General features: G+C 37.9%; 7 non-coding genes across 7 annotated transcripts; all 7 read right to left on the bottom strand.

Annotated features, from left to right (window-relative positions):
- Window positions 1-4,938: 4,938 nt before the first annotated feature.
- TRNAI-UAU (transfer RNA isoleucine (anticodon UAU)) lies at window positions 4,939-5,031 on the bottom strand. The gene is given in 2 exon segments: window positions 4,939-4,974; window positions 4,994-5,031. It is a non-coding gene; the product is annotated as a tRNA-Ile (tRNA).
- Window positions 5,032-8,554: 3,523 nt separating this feature from the next.
- On the bottom strand, window positions 8,555-8,647 carry TRNAI-UAU (transfer RNA isoleucine (anticodon UAU)). Its single transcript is given in 2 exon segments — window positions 8,555-8,590; window positions 8,610-8,647. It is a non-coding gene; the product is annotated as a tRNA-Ile (tRNA).
- Window positions 8,648-9,457: 810 nt separating this feature from the next.
- On the bottom strand, window positions 9,458-9,550 carry TRNAI-UAU (transfer RNA isoleucine (anticodon UAU)). The gene is given in 2 exon segments: window positions 9,458-9,493; window positions 9,513-9,550. It is a non-coding gene; the product is annotated as a tRNA-Ile (tRNA).
- Window positions 9,551-12,167: 2,617 nt separating this feature from the next.
- On the bottom strand, window positions 12,168-12,260 carry TRNAI-UAU (transfer RNA isoleucine (anticodon UAU)). The gene is given in 2 exon segments: window positions 12,168-12,203; window positions 12,223-12,260. It is a non-coding gene; the product is annotated as a tRNA-Ile (tRNA).
- An 810-nt stretch (window positions 12,261-13,070) lies between these two features.
- On the bottom strand, window positions 13,071-13,163 carry TRNAI-UAU (transfer RNA isoleucine (anticodon UAU)). Its single transcript is given in 2 exon segments — window positions 13,071-13,106; window positions 13,126-13,163. It is a non-coding gene; the product is annotated as a tRNA-Ile (tRNA).
- Window positions 13,164-14,873: 1,710 nt separating this feature from the next.
- On the bottom strand, window positions 14,874-14,966 carry TRNAI-UAU (transfer RNA isoleucine (anticodon UAU)). The gene is given in 2 exon segments: window positions 14,874-14,909; window positions 14,929-14,966. It is a non-coding gene; the product is annotated as a tRNA-Ile (tRNA).
- Window positions 14,967-16,677: 1,711 nt separating this feature from the next.
- On the bottom strand, window positions 16,678-16,770 carry TRNAI-UAU (transfer RNA isoleucine (anticodon UAU)). The gene is given in 2 exon segments: window positions 16,678-16,713; window positions 16,733-16,770. It is a non-coding gene; the product is annotated as a tRNA-Ile (tRNA).
- Between the last annotated feature and the right edge of the window lie 5,225 nt (window positions 16,771-21,995).

The following is a 21,995-nucleotide window of genomic DNA, read 5'->3' as shown; positions in this document are numbered from 1 at the left end:
TGATGTCCTTATTTAAGACTGATAGGTTTTTAATAGTCAATTATTTATTTTTGAGGAAAAAGTGAAGCTGTTTACTGTGTTCTTTGCATTACCAAGTCCAGCAAGAAATGTGCTGGTACTATCCAGAGCTGTCAGTATGGATTATCATGCTATATTGCAGAAAATCAATTTGATGCAACTGCTTTACCAACAGTATGTTAATCTTTTAAATTGCTGTTTTGTTGGCTGACTGAAGGAAGATATGCAGTGCATTTGAACCAAAGCAGATGTGTGCTGACAACTTAAATGCACAATCATGTTTGTGTTTTTTCTTTCTTTATTCCATCCTTTGTAATATCATATTAAATATTAAGGAAGCAGTTTATAATCAATGACTAATGACATAAGAAAAGGAAAAAAAAACAGTATACAAAGATGCTCCAGGTGAGGCTTGAACTCACAACCTCTGCATTGCTCAACAGATTCTGTCTTATAAACACCGCGCGCTGACCAATTGCGCCACTGGAGCTCTTTGCAGCATTAATTGGTTATGCTAGATGTGGATTTTATTCAATACAATCAGTACAGTCATAAGAATTGAAAAAGAAAATCATTTTTGGTGATGAATGATGAGCAACAAAGGAACATGCATGCCAGATGGCACTTGAATAAGCTGTCCACGGTGATAGAAAAGGTTTAAAAAACAACAACAACAATGTTATCATAATTAATGTCATATTTTAGCTTCTGTGGTCACTTTTTACAAGCTAAACACTGCAAGACTGTTTTACAGTTGAAGCAAGGATAAAATATCAACTCTACTGATGAGACACTTGCTGTAATGACTTCCAACTCAGACGGGACTTAAACCCACAACCACTGGCTTAGGAGAACAGTGCCTTATCCATTATGCCAGTGGTGCTCACTGATGTCCCTATTTAAGACTGTTAGGTTTTTAATAGTCAATTATTTATTTTTGAAAAAAAGTGAAGCTGTTTACTGTGTTCTTTGCATTACCAAGTCCAGCAAGAAATGTGCTGGTACTATCCAGAGCTGTCAGTATGGATTATCATGCTATATTGCAGAAAATCAATTTGATGCAACTGCTTTACCAACAGTATGTTAATCTTTTAAATTGCTGTTTTGTTGGCTGACTGAAGGAAGATATGCAGTGCATTTGAACCAAAGCAGATGTGTGCTGACAACTTAAATGCACAATCATGTTTGTGTTTTTTCTTTCTTTCTTCCATCCTTTGTAATATCATATTAAATATTAAGGTAGCAGTTTATAATCAATGACTAATGACATAAGAAAAGGAAAAAAAAAATAGTATACAAAGATGCTCCAGGTGAGGCTTGACCTCACAACCTTGGCATTGCTCAACAGATACTGTCTTATAAGTTTTGCGTGCTGACCAATTGCGCCACTGGAGCACTTTGCAGCATTAATTGGTTATGCTAGATGTGGATTTTATTCAATACAATCAGTACATTCATAAGAATTGAAAAAGAAAATCATTTTTGGTGATGAATGATGAGCAACAAAGGAACATGCATGCCAGATGGCACTTGAATAAGCTGTCCACGGTGATAGAAAAGGTTTAAAAAACAACAACAACAATGTTATCATAATAAATGTCATATTTTAGCTTCTGTGGTCATTTTTTACAAGCTAAACACTGCAAGACTGTTTTACAGTTGAAGCAAGGATAAAATATCAACTCTAGTGATGAGACACTTGCTGTAATGACTTCCAACTCAGACGGGACTTAAACCCACAACCACTGGCTTAGGAGAACAGTGCCTTATCCATTATGCCAGTGGTGCTTACTGATGTCCTTATTTAAGACTGATAGGTTTTTAATAGTCAATTATTTATTTTTGAAAAAAAGTGAAGCTGTTTACTGTGTTCTTTGCATTACCAAGTCCAGCAAGAAATGTGCTGGTACTATCCAGAGCTGTCAGTATGGATTATCATGCTATATTGCAGAAAATCAATTTGATGCAACTGCTTTGCCAACAGTATGTTAATCTTTTCCATTGCTGTTTTGTTGGCTGATTGAAGGAAGATATGCACTGCATTTGAACCAAAGCAGATGTGTGCTGACAACTTAAATGCACAATCATGTTTGTGTTTTTTCTTTATTCCATCCTTTGTAATATCATATTAAATATTAAGGTAGCAGTTTATAATCAATGACTAATGACATAAGAAAAGGAAAAAAAAAATAGTGTACAAAGATACTCAAGGTGAGGCTTGACCTCACAACCTTGGCATTGCTCAACAGATACTGTATTATAAGTTTCACGCGCTGACCAATTGCGCCACTGGAGCACTTTGCAGCATTAATTGGTTATGCTAGATGTGGATTTTATTCAATACAATCAGTACATTCATAAGAATTGAAAAAGAAAATCATTTTTGGTGATGACTGATGAGCAACAAAGGAACATGCATGCCAGATGGCACTTGAATAAGCTGTCCACGGTGATAGAAAAGGTTTTAAAAACAACAACAACAACAACAATGTTATCATAATAAATGTCATATTTTAGCTTCTGTGGTCATTTTTTACAAGCTAAACACTGCAAGACTGTTTTACAGTTGAAGCAAGGATAAAATATCAACTCTAGTGATGAGACACTTGCTGTAATGACTTCCAACTCAGACGGGACTTAAACCCACAACCACTGGCTTAGGAGAACAGTGCCTTATCCATTATGCCAGTGGTGCTTACTGATGTCCTTATTTAAGACTGATAGGTTTTTAATAGTCAATTATTTATTTTTGAAAAAAAGTGAAGCTGTTTACTGTGTTCTTTGCATTACCAAGTCCAGCAAGAAATGTGCTGGTACTATCCAGAGCTGTCAGTATGGATTATCATGCTATATTGCAGAAAATCTATTTGATGCAACTGCTTTACCAACAGTATGTTAATCTTTTCCATTGCTGTTTTGTTGGCTGACTGAAGGAAGATATGCAGTGCATTTGAACCAAAGCAGATGTGTGCTGACAACTTAAATGCACAATCATGTTTTTGTTTTTTCTTTCTTTCTTCCATCCTTTGTAATATCATATTAAATATTAAGGTAGCAGTTTATAATCAATGACTAATGACATAAGAAAAGGAAAAAAAAAACAGTACACAAAGATGCTCCAAGTGAGGCTTGAACTCACAACCTCGGCATTGCTCAACAGATACTGTCTTATAAGTTTCGTGCGCTTACCAATTGTGCCACTGGAGCATTTTGCTGCATTAATTGGTTATGCTAGATGTGGATTTTATTCAATACAATCAGTACATTCATAAGAATTGAAAAAGAAAATCATTTTCAGTGATGAATGATGAGCAACAAAGGAACATGCATGCCAGATGGCACTTGAATAAGCTGTCCACGGTGATAGAAAAGGTTTAAAAAACAACAACAACAACAATGTTATCATAATAAATGTCATATTTTAGCTTATGTGGTCATTTTTTACAAGCTAAACACTGCAAGACTGTTTTACAGTTAAAGCAAAGATAAAATATCAACTCTAGTGATGAGACACTTGCTGTAATGACTTCCAACTCAGACGGGACTTAAACCCACAACCACTGGCTTAGGAGAACAGTGCCTTATCCATTATGCCAGTGGTGCTTACTGATGTCATTATTTAAGACTGATAGGTTTTTAATAGTCAATTATTTATTTTTGAAAAAAAGTGAAGCTGTTTACTGTGTTCTTTGCATTACCAAGTCCAGCAAGAAATGTGCTGGTACTATCCAGAGCTGTCAGTATGGATTATCATGCTATATTGCAGAAAATCAATTTGATGCAACTGCTTTACCAACAGTATGTTAATCTTTTCCATTGCTGTTTTGTTGGCTGACTGAAGGAAGATATGCAGTGCATTTGAACCAAAGCAGATGTGTGCTGACAACTTAAATGCACAATCATGTTTGTGTTTTTTCTTTCTTCCATCCTTTGTAATATCATATTAAATATTAAGGTAGCAGTTTATAATCAATGACTAATGACATAAAAAAAGGAAAAAAAAACATTATACAAAGCTGTTCCAAGTGATGCTTGAACTCACAACATCGGCATTGCTCAACAGATACTGTCTTATAAGTACCGCGCGCTGACCAATTGCGCCACTGGAGCACTTTGCAGCATTAATTAGTTATGCTAGATGTGGATTTTATTCAATACAATCAGTACAGTCATAAGAATTGAAAAAGAAAATCATTTTTGGTGATGAATGATGAGCAACAAAGGAACATGCATGCCAGATGGCACTTGAATAAGCTGTCCACGGTGATAGAAAAGGTTTAAAAAACAACAGCAACAATGTTATCATAATTAATGTCATATTTTAGCTTCTGTGGTCACTTTTTACAAGCTAAACACTGCAAGACTGTTTTACAGTTGAAGCAAGGATAAAATATCAACTCTACTGATGAGACACTTGCTGTAATGACTTCCAACTCAGACGGGACTTAAACCCACAACCACTGGCTTAGGAGAACAGTGCCTTATCCATTATTCCAGTGGTGCTCACTGATGTCCTTATTTAAGACTGTTAGGTTTTTAATAGTCAATTATTTATTTTTAAAAAAAAGTGAAGCTGTTTACTGTGTTCTTTGCATTACCAAGTCCAGCAAGAAATGTGCTGGTACTATCCAGAGCTGTCAGTATGGATTATCATGCTATATTGCAGAAAATCAATTTGATGCAACTGCTTTACCAACAGTATGTTAATCTTTTCCATTGCTGTTTTGTTGGCTGACTGAAGGAAGATATGCAGTGCATTTGAACCAAAGCAGATGTGTGCTGACAACTTAAATGCACAATCATGTTTGTGTTTTTTCTTTCTTTCTTCCATCCTTTGTAATATCATATTAAATATTAAGGTAGCAGTTTATAATCAATGACTAATGACATAAGAAAAGGAAAAAAAACAGAATACAAAGATGCTCCAGGTGAGGCTTGAACTCACAACCTCGGCATTGCTCAACAAATACTGTCTTATAAGTACCACGCGCTGACCAATTGCGCCACTGGAGCACTTTGCAGCATTAATTGGTTATGCTAGATGTGGATTTTATTCAATACAATCAGTACATTCATAAGAATTGAAAAAGAAAATCATTTTTGGTGATGAATGATGAGCAACAAAGGAACATGCATGCCAGATGGCACTTGAATAAGCTGTCCACAGTGATAGAAAAGGTTTAAAAAACAACAACAACAACAATGTTATCATAATTAATGTCATATTTTAGCTTCTGTGGTCATTTTTTACAAGCTAAACACTGCAAGACTGTTTTACAGTTGAAGCAAGGATAAAATATCAACTCTAGTGATGAGACACTTGCTGTAATGACTTCCAACTTAGACGGGACTTAAACCCACAACCACTGGCTTAGGAGTACAGTGCCTTATCCATTATGCCTGTGGTGCTTACTGATGTCCTTATTTAAGACTGATAGGTTTTTAATAGTCAATTATTTATTTTTGAAAAAAGTGAAGCTGTTTACTGTGTTCTTTGCATTACCAAGTCCAGCAAGAAATGTGCTGGTACTATCCAGAGCTGTCAGTATGGATTATCATGCTATATTGCAGAAAATCAATTTGATGCAACTGCTTTACCAACAGTATGTTAATCTTTTCCATTGCTGTTTTGTTGGCTGACTGAAGGAAGATATGCAGTGCATTTGAACCAAAGCAGATGTGTGCTGACAACTTAAATGCACAATCATGTTTGTGTTTTTTCTTTCTTTCTTCCATCCTTTGTAATATCATATTAAATATTAAGGTAGCAGTTTATAATCAATGACTAATGACATAAGAAAAGGAAAAAAAAATAGTATACAAAGATGCTCCAGGTGAGGCTTGACCTCACAAGCTTGGCATTGCTCAACAGATACTGTATTATAAGTTTCGCGCGCTGACCAATTGCTCCACTGGAGCACTTTGCAGCATTAATTGGTTATGCTAGATGTGGATTTTATTCAATACAATCAGTACATTCATAAGAATTGAAAAAGAAAATCATTTTTGGTGATGAATGATGAGCAACAAAGGAACATGCATGCCAGATGGCACTTGAATAAGCTGTCCACGGTGATAGAAAAGGTTTAAAAAACAACAACAACAATGTTATCATAATAAATGTCATATTTTAGCTTCTGTGGTCATTTTTTACAAGCTAAACACTGCAAGACTGTTTTACAGTTGAAGCAAGGATAAAATATCAACTCCACTGATGAGACACTTGCTGTAATGACTTCCAACTCAGACGGGACTTAAACCCACAACCACTGGCTTAGGAGAACAGTGCCTTATTCATTATGCCAGTGGTGCTTACTGATGTCCTTATTTAAGACTGATAGGGTTTTAATAGTCAATTATTTATTTTTGAAAAAAAATTTAAGCTGTTTACTGTGTTCTTTGCATTACCAAGTCCAGCAAGAAATGTGCTGGTACTATCCAGAGCTGTCAGTATGGATTATCATGCTATATTGCAGAAAATCAATTTGATGCAACTGCTTTACCAACAGTATGTTATTCTTTTCCATTGCTGTTTTGTTGGCTGACTGAAGGAAGATATGCAGTGCATTTGAATCAAAGCAGATGTGTGCTGACAACTTAAATGCACAATCATGTTTGTGTGTTTTCTTTCTTTCTTCCATCCTTTGTAATATCATATTAAATATTAAGGCTACAAGTTTATAATCAATGACTAATGACATTAGAAAAGGAAAAAAAACAGTGTACAAAGATGCTCCAGGTGAGGCTTGAACTCACAACCTTGGCATTGCTCAACAGATACTGTCTTATAAGTACCGCGTGCTGACCTACTGCACCACTGGAGCACTTTGCAACATTGATTGGTTATGCTAGATGTGGATTTTATTCAATGCAATCAGTACAGTCATAAGAATTGAAAAAGAAAATCATTTTTGGTGATGAATGATGAGCAACAAAGGAACATGCATGCCAGATGGTACTTAAATAAGATGTCCACGGTGATAGAAAATGTTTAAAAAAAACAACAACAATGTTATCATAATAAATGTCATTTTTTAGCTTCTGTGGTCATTTTTTGCAAGCTAAACACTGCAAGACTGTTTTACAGTTGAAGCAAGGATAAAATATCAATTCTAGTGATGAGACACTTGCTGTAATGACTTCCACCCCATATGGAACTTGGACCCCCTGTCTTAGGAGGGCAGTGACTTATCCATTATGCCAGTGGTGCTTACTGATGTTCTTATTTAAGACTGATAGGTTTTTAATAGTCAATTATTTATTTTTGAAAAAATGTGAAGCTGTTTACTGTGTTCTTTGCATTACCAAGTCCAGCAAGAAATGTGCTGGTGCTATCCAGAGCTGTCAGTATGGATTATCATGCTATATTGGAGAAAATCAATTTGATGCAACTGCTTTACCAACAGTATGTTAATCTTTTCCATTGCTGTTTTGTTGGCTGACTGAAGGAAGATATGCAGTGCATTTGAACCAAAGCAGATGTGTGCTGACAACTTAAATGCACAATCATGTTTGTGTTTTTTCTTTCTTTCTTCCATCCTTTGTAATATCATATTAAATATTAAGGTAGCAGTTTATAATCAATGACTAATGACATAAGAAAAGGAAAAAAAAACATTATACAAAGATGCTCCAGGTGAGGCTTGACCTCACAACCTTGGCATTGCTCAACAGATACTGTCTTATAAGTTTCGCGCGCTGACCAATTGCGCCACTGGAGCACTTTGCAGCATTAATTGGTTATGCTAGATGTGGATTTTATTCAATACAATCAGTACATTCATAAGAATTGAAAAAGAAAATCATTTATGGTGATGAATGATGAGCAACAAAGGGACATGCATGCCAGATGGCACTTGAATAAGCTGTCCACGGTGATAGAAAAGGTTTAAAAAACAACAACAACAACAATGTTATCATAATAAATGTCATATTTTAGCTTCTGTGGTCATTTTTTACAAGCTAAACACTGCAAGACTGTTTTACAGTTGAAGCAAGGATAAAATATCAACTCTAGTGATGAGACACTTGCTGTAATGACTTCCAACTCAGACGGGACTTAAACCCACAACCACTGGCTTAGGAGAACAGTGCCTTATCCATTATGCCAGTGGTGCTTACTGATGTCCTTATTTAAGACTGATAGGTTTTTAATAGTCAATTATTTATTTTTGAAAAAAAGTGAAGCTGTTTACTGTGTTCTTTGCATTACCAAGTCCAGCAAGAAATGTGCTGGTACTATCCAGAGCTGTCAGTATGGATTATCATGCTATATTGCAGAAAATCAATTTGATGCAACTGCTTTACCAGCAGTATGTTAATCTTTTCCATTGCTGTTTTGTTGGCTGACTGAAGGAAGATATGCAGTGCATTTGAACCAAAGCAGATGTGTGCTGACAACTTAAATGCACAATCATGTATGTGTGTTTTCTTTCTTTCTTCCATCCTTTGTAATAGCATATTAAATATTAAGGTAGCAGTTTATAATCAATGACTAATGACATAAAAAAAGGAAAAAAAAAACATTATACAAAGCTGCTCAAGGTGAGGCTTGAACTCACAACCTCGGCATTGCTCAACAGATACTTTATTATAAGTACCGCGCGCTGACCAATTGCGCCACTGGAGCACTTTGCAGCGTTAATTGGTTATGCTAGATGTGGATTTTATTCAATACAATCAGTACAGTCATAAGAATTGAAAAAGAAAATAATTTTTGGTGATGAATGATGAGCAACAAAGGAACATGCATGCCAGATGGCACTTGAATAAGCTGTCCACGGTGATAGAAAAGGTTTAAAAAACAACAGCAACAATGTTATCATAATTAATGTCATATTTTAGCTTCTGTGGTCACTTTTTACAAGCTAAACACTGCAAGACTGTTTTACAGTTGAAGCAAGGATAAAATATCAACTCTACTGATGAGACACTTGCTGTAATGACTTCCAACTCAGACGGGACTTAAACCCACAACCACTGGCTTAGGAGAACAGTGCCTTATCCATTATTCCAGTGGTGCTCACTGATGTCCTTATTTAAGACTGTTAGGTTTTTAATAGTCAATTATTTATTTTTAAAAAAAAGTGAAGCTGTTTACTGTGTTCTTTGCATTACCAAGTCCAGCAAGAAATGTGCTGGTACTATCCAGAGCTGTCAGTATGGATTATCATGCTATATTGCAGAAAATCAATTTGATGCAACTGCTTTACCAACAGTATGTTAATCTTTTCCATTGCTGTTTTGTTGGCTGACTGAAGGAAGATATGCAGTGCATTTGAACCAAAGCAGATGTGTGCTGACAACTTAAATGCACAATCATGTTTGTGTTTTTTCTTTCTTTCTTCCATCCTTTGTAATATCATATTAAATATTAAGGTAGCAGTTTATAATCAATGACTAATGACATAAGAAAAGGAAAAAAAACAGAATACAAAGATGCTCCAGGTGAGGCTTGAACTCACAACCTCGGCATTGCTCAACAAATACTGTCTTATAAGTACCGCGCGCTGACCAATTGCGCCACTGGAGCACTTTGCAGCGTTAATTGGTTATGCTAGATGTGGATTTTATTCAATACAATCAGTACAGTCATAAGAATTGAAAAAGAAAATAATTTTTGGTGATGAATGATGAGCAACAAAGGAACATCCATGCCAGATGGCACTTGAATAAGCTGTCCACTGTGATAGAAAAGGTTTAAAAAACAACAACAACAATGTTATCATAATTAATGTCATATTTTAGCTTCTGTGGTCATTTTTTACAAGCTAAACACTGCAGGACTGTTTTACAGTTGAAGCAAGGATAAAATATAAACTCTAGTGATGAGACACTTTCTGTAATGACTTCCAACTCAGACGGGACTTAAACCCACAACCACTGGCTTAGGAGAACAGTGCCTTATTCATTATGCCAGTGGTGCTTACTGATGTCCTTATTTAAGACTGATAGGGTTTTAATAGTCAATTATTTATTTTTGAAAAAAAATTTAAGCTGTTTACTGTGTTCTTTGCATTACCAAGTCCAGCAAGAAATGTGCTGGTACTATCCAGAGCTGTCAGTATGGATTATCATGCTATATTGCAGAAAATCAATTTGATGCAACTGCTTTACCAACAGTATGTTATTCTTTTCCATTGCTGTTTTGTTGGCTGACTGAAGGAAGATATGCAGTGCATTTGAATCAAAGCAGATGTGTGCTGACAACTTAAATGCACAATCATGTTTGTGTGTTTTCTTTCTTTCTTCCATCCTTTGTAATATCATATTAAATATTAAGGCTACAAGTTTATAATCAATGACTAATGACATTAGAAAAGGAAAAAAAACAGTGTACAAAGATGCTCCAGGTGAGGCTTGAACTCACAACCTTGGCATTGCTCAACAGATACTGTCTTATAAGTACCGCGTGCTGACCTACTGCACCACTGGAGCACTTTGCAACATTGATTGGTTATGCTAGATGTGGATTTTATTCAATGCAATCAGTACAGTCATAAGAATTGAAAAAGAAAATCATTTTTGGTGATGAATGATGAGCAACAAAGGAACATGCATGCCAGATGGTACTTAAATAAGATGTCCACGGTGATAGAAAATGTTTAAAAAAAACAACAACAATGTTATCATAATAAATGTCATTTTTTAGCTTCTGTGGTCATTTTTTGCAAGCTAAACACTGCAAGACTGTTTTACAGTTGAAGCAAGGATAAAATATCAATTCTAGTGATGAGACACTTGCTGTAATGACTTCCACCCCATATGGAACTTGGACCCCCTGTCTTAGGAGGGCAGTGACTTATCCATTATGCCAGTGGTGCTTACTGATGTTCTTATTTAAGACTGATAGGTTTTTAATAGTCAATTATTTATTTTTGAAAAAATGTGAAGCTGTTTACTGTGTTCTTTGCATTACCAAGTCCAGCAAGAAATGTGCTGGTGCTATCCAGAGCTGTCAGTATGGATTATCATGCTATATTGGAGAAAATCAATTTGATGCAACTGCTTTACCAACAGTATGTTAATCTTTTCCATTGCTGTTTTGTTGGCTGACTGAAGGAAGATATGCAGTGCATTTGAACCAAAGCAGATGTGTGCTGACAACTTAAATGCACAATCATGTTTGTGTTTTTTCTTTCTTTCTTCCATCCTTTGTAATATCATATTAAATATTAAGGTAGCAGTTTATAATCAATGACTAATGACATAAGAAAAGGAAAAAAAAACATTATACAAAGATGCTCCAGGTGAGGCTTGACCTCACAACCTTGGCATTGCTCAACAGATACTGTCTTATAAGTTTCGCGCGCTGACCAATTGCGCCACTGGAGCACTTTGCAGCATTAATTGGTTATGCTAGATGTGGATTTTATTCAATACAATCAGTACATTCATAAGAATTGAAAAAGAAAATCATTTATGGTGATGAATGATGAGCAACAAAGGGACATGCATGCCAGATGGCACTTGAATAAGCTGTCCACGGTGATAGAAAAGGTTTAAAAAACAACAACAACAACAATGTTATCATAATAAATGTCATATTTTAGCTTCTGTGGTCATTTTTTACAAGCTAAACACTGCAAGACTGTTTTACAGTTGAAGCAAGGATAAAATATCAACTCTAGTGATGAGACACTTGCTGTAATGACTTCCAACTCAGACGGGACTTAAACCCACAACCACTGGCTTAGGAGAACAGTGCCTTATCCATTATGCCAGTGGTGCTTACTGATGTCCTTATTTAAGACTGATAGGTTTTTAATAGTCAATTATTTATTTTTGAAAAAAAGTGAAGCTGTTTACTGTGTTCTTTGCATTACCAAGTCCAGCAAGAAATGTGCTGGTACTATCCAGAGCTGTCAGTATGGATTATCATGCTATATTGCAGAAAATCAATTTGATGCAACTGCTTTACCAGCAGTATGTTAATCTTTTCCATTGCTGTTTTGTTGGCTGACTGAAGGAAGATATGCAGTGCATTTGAACCAAAGCAGATGTGTGCTGACAACTTAAATGCACAATCATGTATGTGTGTTTTCTTTCTTTCTTCCATCCTTTGTAATAGCATATTAAATATTAAGGTAGCAGTTTATAATCAATGACTAATGACATAAAAAAAGGAAAAAAAAAACATTATACAAAGCTGCTCAAGGTGAGGCTTGAACTCACAACCTCGGCATTGCTCAACAGATACTTTATTATAAGTACCGCGCGCTGACCAATTGCGCCACTGGAGCACTTTGCAGCGTTAATTGGTTATGCTAGATGTGGATTTTATTCAATACAATCAGTACAGTCATAAGAATTGAAAAAGAAAATAATTTTTGGTGATGAATGATGAGCAACAAAGGAACATGCATGCCAGATGGCACTTGAATAAGCTGTCCACGGTGATAGAAAAGGTTTAAAAAACAACAGCAACAATGTTATCATAATTAATGTCATATTTTAGCTTCTGTGGTCACTTTTTACAAGCTAAACACTGCAAGACTGTTTTACAGTTGAAGCAAGGATAAAATATCAACTCTACTGATGAGACACTTGCTGTAATGACTTCCAACTCAGACGGGACTTAAACCCACAACCACTGGCTTAGGAGAACAGTGCCTTATCCATTATTCCAGTGGTGCTCACTGATGTCCTTATTTAAGACTGTTAGGTTTTTAATAGTCAATTATTTATTTTTAAAAAAAAGTGAAGCTGTTTACTGTGTTCTTTGCATTACCAAGTCCAGCAAGAAATGTGCTGGTACTATCCAGAGCTGTCAGTATGGATTATCATGCTATATTGCAGAAAATCAATTTGATGCAACTGCTTTACCAACAGTATGTTAATCTTTTCCATTGCTGTTTTGTTGGCTGACTGAAGGAAGATATGCAGTGCATTTGAACCAAAGCAGATGTGTGCTGACAACTTAAATGCACAATCATGTTTGTGTTTTTTCTTTCTTTCTTCCATCCTTTGTAATATCATATTAAATATTAAGGTAGCAGTTTATAATCAATGACTAATGACATAAGAAAAGGAAAAAAAACAGAATACAAAGATGCTCCAGGTGAGGCTTGAACTCACAACCTCGGCATTGCTCAACAAATACTGTCTTATAAGTACCGCGCGCTGACCAATTGCGCCACTGGAGCACTTTGCAGCGTTAATTGGTTATGCTAGATGTGGATTTTATTCAATACAATCAGTACAGTCATAAGAATTGAAAAAGAAAATAATTTTTGGTGATGAATGATGAGCAACAAAGGAACATCCATGCCAGATGGCACTTGAATAAGCTGTCCACTGTGATAGAAAAGGTTTAAAAAACAACAACAACAATGTTATCATAATTAATGTCATATTTTAGCTTCTGTGGTCATTTTTTACAAGCTAAACACTGCAGGACTGTTTTACAGTTGAAGCAAGGATAAAATATAAACTCTAGTGATGAGACACTTTCTGTAATGACTTCCAACTCAGACGGGACTTAAACCCACAACCACTGGCTTAGGAGAACAGTGCCTTATTCATTATGCCAGTGGTGCTTACTGATGTCCTTATTTAAGACTGATAGGGTTTTAATAGTCAATTATTTATTTTTGAAAAAAAATTTAAGCTGTTTACTGTGTTCTTTGCATTACCAAGTCCAGCAAGAAATGTGCTGGTACTATCCAGAGCTGTCAGTATGGATTATCATGCTATATTGCAGAAAATCAATTTGATGCAACTGCTTTACCAACAGTATGTTATTCTTTTCCATTGCTGTTTTGTTGGCTGACTGAAGGAAGATATGCAGTGCATTTGAATCAAAGCAGATGTGTGCTGACAACTTAAATGCACAATCATGTTTGTGTGTTTTCTTTCTTTCTTCCATCCTTTGTAATATCATATTAAATATTAAGGCTACAAGTTTATAATCAATGACTAATGACATTAGAAAAGGAAAAAAAACAGTGTACAAAGATGCTCCAGGTGAGGCTTGAACTCACAACCTTGGCATTGCTCAACAGATACTGTCTTATAAGTACCGCGTGCTGACCTACTGCACCACTGGAGCACTTTGCAACATTGATTGGTTATGCTAGATGTGGATTTTATTCAATGCAATCAGTACAGTCATAAGAATTGAAAAAGAAAATCATTTTTGGTGATGAATGATGAGCAACAAAGGAACATGCATGCCAGATGGTACTTAAATAAGATGTCCACGGTGATAGAAAATGTTTAAAAAAAACAACAACAACGTTATCATAATAAATGTCATTTTATAGCTTCTGTGGTCATTTTTTGCAAGCTAAACACTGCAAGACTGTTTTACAGTTGAAGCAAGGATAAAATATCAATTCTAGTGATGAGACACTTGCTGTAATGACTTCCACCCCATATGGAACTTGGACCCCCTGTCTTAGGAGGGCAGTGACTTATCCATTATGCCAGTGGTGCTTACTGATGTTCTTATTTAAGACTGATAGGTTTTTAATAGTCAATTATTTATTTTTGAAAAAATGTGAAGCTGTTTACTGTGTTCTTTGCATTACCAAGTCCAGCAAGAAATGTGCTGGTGCTATCCAGAGCTGTCAGTATGGATTATCATGCTATATTGCAGAAAATCAATTTGATGCAACTGCTTTACCAACAGTATGTTAATCTTTTCCATTGCTGTTTTGTTGGCTGACTGAAGGAAGATATGCAGTGCATTTGAACCAAAGCAGATGTGTGCTGACAACTTAAATGCACAATCATGTTTGTGTTTTTTCTTTCTTTCTTCCATCCTTTGTAATATCATATTAAATATTAAGGTAGCAGTTTATAATCAATGACTAATGACATAAGAAAAGGAAAAAAAAAACATTATACAAAGCTGCTCAAGGTGAGGCTTGAACTCACAACCTCGGCATTGCTCAACAGATACTGTATTATAAGTACCGCGCGCTGACCAATTGCGCCACTGGAGCACTTTGCAGCGTTAATTGGTTATGCTAGATGTGGATTTTATTCAATACAATCAGTACAGTCATAAGAATTGAAAAAGAAAATAATTTTTGGTGATGAATGATGAGCAACAAAGGAACATCCATGCCAGATGGCACTTGAATAAGCTGTCCACTGTGATAGAAAAGGTTTAAAAAACAACAACAACAATGTTATCATAATTAATGTCATATTTTAGCTTCTGTGGTCATTTTTTACAAGCTAAACACTGCAGGACTGTTTTACAGTTGAAGCAAGGATAAAATATAAACTCTAGTGATGAGACACTTTCTGTAATGACTTCCAACTCAGACGGGACTTAAACCCACAACCACTGGCTTAGGAGAACAGTGCCTTATTCATTATGCCAGTGGTGCTTACTGATGTCCTTATTTAAGACTGATAGTGTTTTAATAGTCAACTATTTATTTTTGAAAAAAAATTTAAGCTGTTTACTGTGTTCTTTGCATTACCAAGTCCAGCAAGAAATGTGCTGGTACTATCCAGAGCTGTCAGTATGGATTATCATGCTATATTGCAGAAAATCAATTTGATGCAACTGCTTTACCAACAGTATGTTATTCTTTTCCATTGCTGTTTTGTTGGCTGACTGAAGGAAGATATGCAGTGCATTTGAATCAAAGCAGATGTGTGCTGACAACTTAAATGCACAATCATGTTTGTGTGTTTTCTTTCTTTCTTCCATCCTTTGTAATATCATATTAAATATTAAGGCTACAAGTTTATAATCAATGACTAATGACATAAGAAAAGGAAAAAAAACAGTATACAAAGATGCTCCAGGTGAGGCTTGAACTCACAACCTTGACATTGCTCAACAGATACTGTCTTATAAGTACCGCGTGCTGACCAACTGCGCCACTGGAGCACTTTGCAACATTGATTGGTTATGCTAGATGTGGATTTTATTCAATGCAATCAGTACAGTCATAAGAATTGAAAAAGAAAATCATTTTTGGTGATGAATGATGAGCAACAAAGGAACATGCATGCCAGATGGTACTTAAATAAGATGTCCACGGTGATAGAAAATGTTTAAAAAAAAACAACAACAATGTTATCATAATAAATGTCATTTTTTAGCTTCTGTGGTCATTTTTTGCAAGCTAAACACTGCAAGACTGTTTTACAGTCGAAGCAAGGATAAAATATCAATTCTAGTGATGAGACACTTGCTGTAATGACTTCCACCCCATATGGAACTTGGACCCCCTGTCTTAGGAGGGCAGTGACTTATCCATTATGCCAGTGGTGCTTACTGATGTTCTTATTTAAGACTGTTAGGTTTTTAATAGTCAATTATTTATTTTTGAGGAAAAAGTGAAGCTGTTGACTGTGTTCTTTGCATTACCAAGTCCAGCAAGAAATGTGCTGGTACTATCCAGAGCTGTCAGTATGGATTATCATGCTATATGGCAGAAAATCAATTTGATGCAACTGCTTTACCAACAGTATGTTAATCTTTTCCATTGCTGTTTTGTTGGCTGACTGAAGGAAGATATGCAGTGCATTTGAACCAAAGCAGATGTGTGCTGACAACTTAAATGCACAATCATGTTTGTGTTTTTTCTTTCTTTCTTCCATCCTTTGTAATATCATATTAAATATTAAGGTAGCAGTTTATAATCAATGACTAATGACATAAAAAAAGGAAAAAAAAACATTAGACAAAGCTGCTCCAAGTGAGGCTTGAACTCACAACCTCGGCATTGCTCAACAGATACTGTCTTATAAGTACCGCGCGCTGACCAATTGCGCCACTGGAGCACTTTGCAGCATTAATTGGTTATGCTAGATGTGGATTTTATTCAATACAATCAGTACAGTCATAAGAATTGAAAAAGAAAATCATTTTTGGTGATGAATGATGAGCAACAAAGGCACATGCATGCCAGATGGCACTTGAATAAGCTGTCCACTGTGATAGAAAAGGTTTAAAAAACAACAACAACAATGTTATCCTAATTAATGTCATATTTAAGCTTCTGTGGTCATTTTTTACAAGCTAAACACTGCAAGACTGTTTTACAGTTGAAGCAAGGATAAAATATTAACTCTAGTGATGAGACACTTGCTGTAATGACTTCCAACTCAGACGGGACTTAAACCCACAACCACTGGCTTAGGAGAACAGTGCCTTATCCATTATGCCAGTGGTGCTTACTGATGTCCTTATTTAAGACTGTTAGGTTTTTAATAGTCAATTATTTATTTTTGAAAAAAAGTGAAGCTGTTTACTGTGTTCTTTGCATTACCAAGTCCAGCAAGAAATGTGCTGGTACTATCCAGAGCTGTAAGTATGGATTATCATGCTATATTGCAGAAAATCAATTTGATGCAACTGCTTTACCAACAGTATGTTAATCTTTTCCATTGCTGTTTTGTTGGCTGACTGAAGGAAGATATGCCGTGCATTTGAACCAAAGCAGATGTGTGCTGACAACTTAAATGCACAATCATTAGAGATGAGCGGGTTCGGTTCCTCGGAATCCGAACCCGCCCGAACTTCAGCTTTTTTTACACGGATCCGAGCGACTCGGATCTTCCCGCCTTGCTCGGTTAACCCGAGCGCGCCCGAACGTCATCATGACGCTGTCGGATTCTCGCGAGGCACGGATTCTATCGCGAGACTCGGATTCTATATAAGGAGCCGCGCGTCGCCGCCATTTTCACACGTGCATTGAGATTGATAGGGAGAGGACGTGGCTGGCGTCCTCTCCATTTAGATTATAAGAGAGAGAGATTTACTGGAGCTTAGGAGTAGGAGGAGTACTGTAGAAGTGTAGAGAGTGCAGAGAGTTTACTAGTGAGTGACCACCAGACAGTGCAGTTTATTTAATATATCCGTTCTCTGCCTGAAAAAAGCGATACACACAGTGACTCAGTCACATACCATATCTGTGTGCACTGCTCAGGCTCAGCCCAGTGTGCTGCATCATCTATATATATTATATATCTGTCTGACTGCTCAGCTCACACAGCTTATAATTGTGGGGGAGACTGGGGAGCACTGCAGTGCCAGTTATAGGTTATAGCAGGAGCCAGGAGTACATAATATTATATAGTGAGTGACCACCAGACAGTGCAGTTTATTTAATATATCCGTTCTCTGCCTGAAAAAAGTGATACACACAGTGACTCAGTCACATACCATATCTGTGTGCACTGCTCAGGCTCAGCCCAGTGTGCTGCATCATCTATATATATTATATATCTGTCTGACTGCTCAGCTCACACAGCTTATAATTGTGGGGGAGACTGGGGAGCACTGCAGTGCCAGTTATAGGTTATAGCAGGAGCCAGGAGTACATAATATTATATAGTGAGTGACCACCAGACAGTGCAGTTTATTTAATATATCCGTTCTCTGCCTGAAAAAAGCGATACACACAGTGACTCAGTCACATACCATATCTGTGTGCACTGCTCAGGCTCAGCCCAGTGTGCTGCATCATCTATATATATTATATATCTGTCTGACTGCTCAGCTCACACAGCTTATAATTGTGGGGGAGACTGGGGAGCACTGCAGTGCCAGTTATAGGTTATAGCAGGAGCCAGGAGTACATAATATTATATTAAAATTAAACAGTGCACACTTTTGCTGCAGGAGTGCCACTACCAGTGTGACTGACCAGTGACCTGACCACACTGACCACCAGTATAGTTAGTAGTATACTTATATTGTGATTGCCTGAAAAAGTTAAACACTCGTCGTGTGACTTCACTTGTGTGTTGTTGTTTTTTTTATTCTATAAAAATAAAACTCATTCTGCTGACAGACAGTGTCCAGCAGGTCCGTCATTATATAATATATAATATATACCTGTCCGGCTGCAGTAGTGATATATATATATTTTTTATATCATTTATCATCCAGTCGCAGCAGACACAGTACGGTAGTTCACGGCTGTGGCTACCTCTGTGTCTGCACTCGGCAGGCAGTCCGTCCATAATTGTATACCACCTAACCGTGGTTTTTTTTTCTTCTTTATACATACATACTACTACGACATCTCTTTATCAACCAGTCTATATTAGCAGCAGACACAGTACAGTACGGTAGTTCACGGCTGTGGCTACCTCTGTGTCTGCACTCGGCAGGCAGTCCGTCCATAATTGTATACCACCTAACCGTGGTTTTTTTTTCTTTCTTCTTTATACATACATAGTTACATAGACATCTCTTTATCAACCAGTCTATATTAGCAGCAGACACAGTACAGTACGGTAGTTCACGGCTGTGGCTACCTCTGTGTCTGCACTCGGCAGGCAGTCCGTCCATAATTGTATACCACCTAACCGTGGTTTTTTTTTCTTTCTTCTTTATACATACATAGTTACATAGACATCTCTTTATCAACCAGTCTATATTAGCAGCAGACACAGTACAGTACGGTAGTTCACGGCTGTGGCTACCTCTGTGTCTGCACTCGGCAGGCAGTCCGTCCATAATTGTATACCACCTAACCGTGTTTTTTTTTTCTTTCTTCTTTATACATACATACTACTACGACATCTCTTTATCAACCAGTCTATATTATTAGCAGCAGACACAGTACAGTACGGTAGTTCACGGCTGTGGCTACCTCTGTGTCTGCACTCGGCAGGCAGTCCGTCCATAATTGTATACCACCTAACCGTGGTTTTTTTTTCTTTCTTCTTTATACATACATAGTTACATAGACATCTCTTTATCAACCAGTCTATATTAGCAGCAGACACAGTACAGTACGGTAGTTCACGGCTGTGGCTACCTCTGTGTCTGCACTCGGCAGGCAGTCCATAATTGTATACTAGTATCCATCTCCATTGTTTACCTGAGGTGCCTTTTAGTTGTGCCTATTAAAATATGGAGAACAAAAATGTTGAGGTTCCAAAATTAGGGAAAGATCAAGATCCACTTCCACCTCGTGCTGAAGCTGCTGCCACTAGTCATGGCCGAGACGATGAAATGCCAGCAACGTCGTCTGCCAAGGCCGATGCCCAATGTCATAGTACAGAGCATGTCAAATCCAAAACACCAAATATCAGAAAAAAAAGGACTCCAAAACCTAAAATAAAATTGTCGGAGGAGAAGCGTAAACTTGCCAATATGCCATTTACGACACGGAGTGGCAAGGAACGGCTGAGGCCCTGGCCTATGTTCATGGCTAGTGGTTCAGCTTCACATGAGGATGGAAGCACTCAGCCTCTCGCTAGAAAAATGAAAAGACTCAAGCTGGCAAAAGCAGCACAGCAAAGAACTGTGCATTCTTCGAAATCCCAAATCCACAAGGAGAGTCCAATTGTGTCGGTTGCGATGCCTGACCTTCCCAACACTGGACGTGAAGAGCATGCGCCTTCCACCATTTGCACGCCCCCTGCAAGTGCTGGAAGGAGCACCCGCAGTCCAGTTCCTGATAGTCAGATTGAAGATGTCAGTGTTGAAGTACACCAGGATGAGGAGGATATGGGTGTTGCTGGCGCTGGGGAGGAAATTGACCAGGAGGATTCTGATGGTGAGGTGGTTTGTTTAAGTCAGGCACCCAGGGAGACACCTGTTGTCCGTGGGAGGAATATGGCCGTTGACATGCCAGGTGAAAATACCAAAAAAATCAGCTCTTCGGTGTGGAGGTATTTCACCAGAAATGCGGACAACAGGTGTCAAGCCGTGTGTTCCCTTTGTCAAGCTGTAATAAGTAGGGGTAAGGACGTTAACCACCTCGGAACATCCTCCCTTATACGTCACCTGCAGCGCATTCATAATAAGTCAGTGACAAGTTCAAAAACTTTGGGTGACAGCGGAAGCAGTCCACTGACCAGTAAATCCCTTCCTCTTGTAACCAAGCTCACGCAAACCACCCCACCAACTCCCTCAGTGTCAATTTCCTCCTTCCCCAGGAATGCCAATAGTCCTGCAGGCCATGTCACTGGCAATTCTGACGAGTCCTCTCCTGCCTGGGATTCCTCCGATGCATCCTTGCGTGTAACGCCTACTGCTGCTGGCGCTGCTGTTGTTGCTGCTGGGAGTCGATGGTCATCCCAGAGGGGAAGTCGGAAGCCCACTTGTACTACTTCCAGTAAGCAATTGACTGTTCAACAGTCCTTTGCGAGGAAGATGAAATATCACAGCAGTCATCCTGCTGCAAAGCGGATAACTGAGGCCTTGACAACTATGTTGGTGTTAGACGTGCGTCCGGTATCCGCCGTTAGTTCACAGGGAACTAGACAATTTATTGAGGCAGTGTGCCCCCGTTACCAAATACCATCTAGGTTCCACTTCTCTAGGCAGGCGATACCGAGAATGTACACGGACGTCAGAAAAAGACTCACCAGTGTCCTAAAAAATGCAGTTGTACCCAATGTCCACTTAACCACGGACATGTGGACAAGTGGAGCAGGGCAGGGTCAGGACTATATGACTGTGACAGCCCACTGGGTAGATGTATGGACTCCCGCCGCAAGAACAGCAGCGGCGGCACCAGTAGCAGCATCTCGCATCTCTTTCCTAGGCAGGCTACGCTTTGTATCACCGCTTTCCAGAATACGCACACAGCTGAAAACCTCTTACGGCAACTGAGGAAGATCATCGCGGAATGGCTTACCCCAATTGGACTCTCCTGTGGATTTGTGGCATCGGACAACGCCAGCAATATTGTGTGTGCATTAAATATGGGCAAATTCCAGCACGTCCAATGTTTTGCACATACCTTGAATTTGGTGGTGCAGAATTTTTAAAAAAACGACAGGGGCGTGCAAGAGATGCTGTCGGTGGCCAGAAGAATTGCGGGACACTTTCGGCGTACAGGCACCATGTACAGAAGACTGGAGCACCACCAAAAACTACTGAACCTGCCCTGCCATCATCTGAAGCAAGAAGTGGTAACGAGGTGGAATTCAACCCTCTATATGCTTCAGAGGTTGGAGGAGCAGCAAAAGGCCATTCAAGCCTATACAATTGAGCACGATATAGTAGGTGGAATGCACCTGTCTCAAGCGCAGTGGAGAAT

Source organism: Pseudophryne corroboree, unplaced genomic scaffold (genome assembly GCF_028390025.1).
Source record: "Pseudophryne corroboree isolate aPseCor3 unplaced genomic scaffold, aPseCor3.hap2 scaffold_2009, whole genome shotgun sequence".
NCBI classification, from domain to species: Eukaryota; Metazoa; Chordata; class Amphibia; order Anura; family Myobatrachidae; genus Pseudophryne; species Pseudophryne corroboree.
The sequence above is the reverse complement of the archived record's forward strand: the minus strand, read 5'-3'. Positions and strand labels throughout refer to the sequence as shown.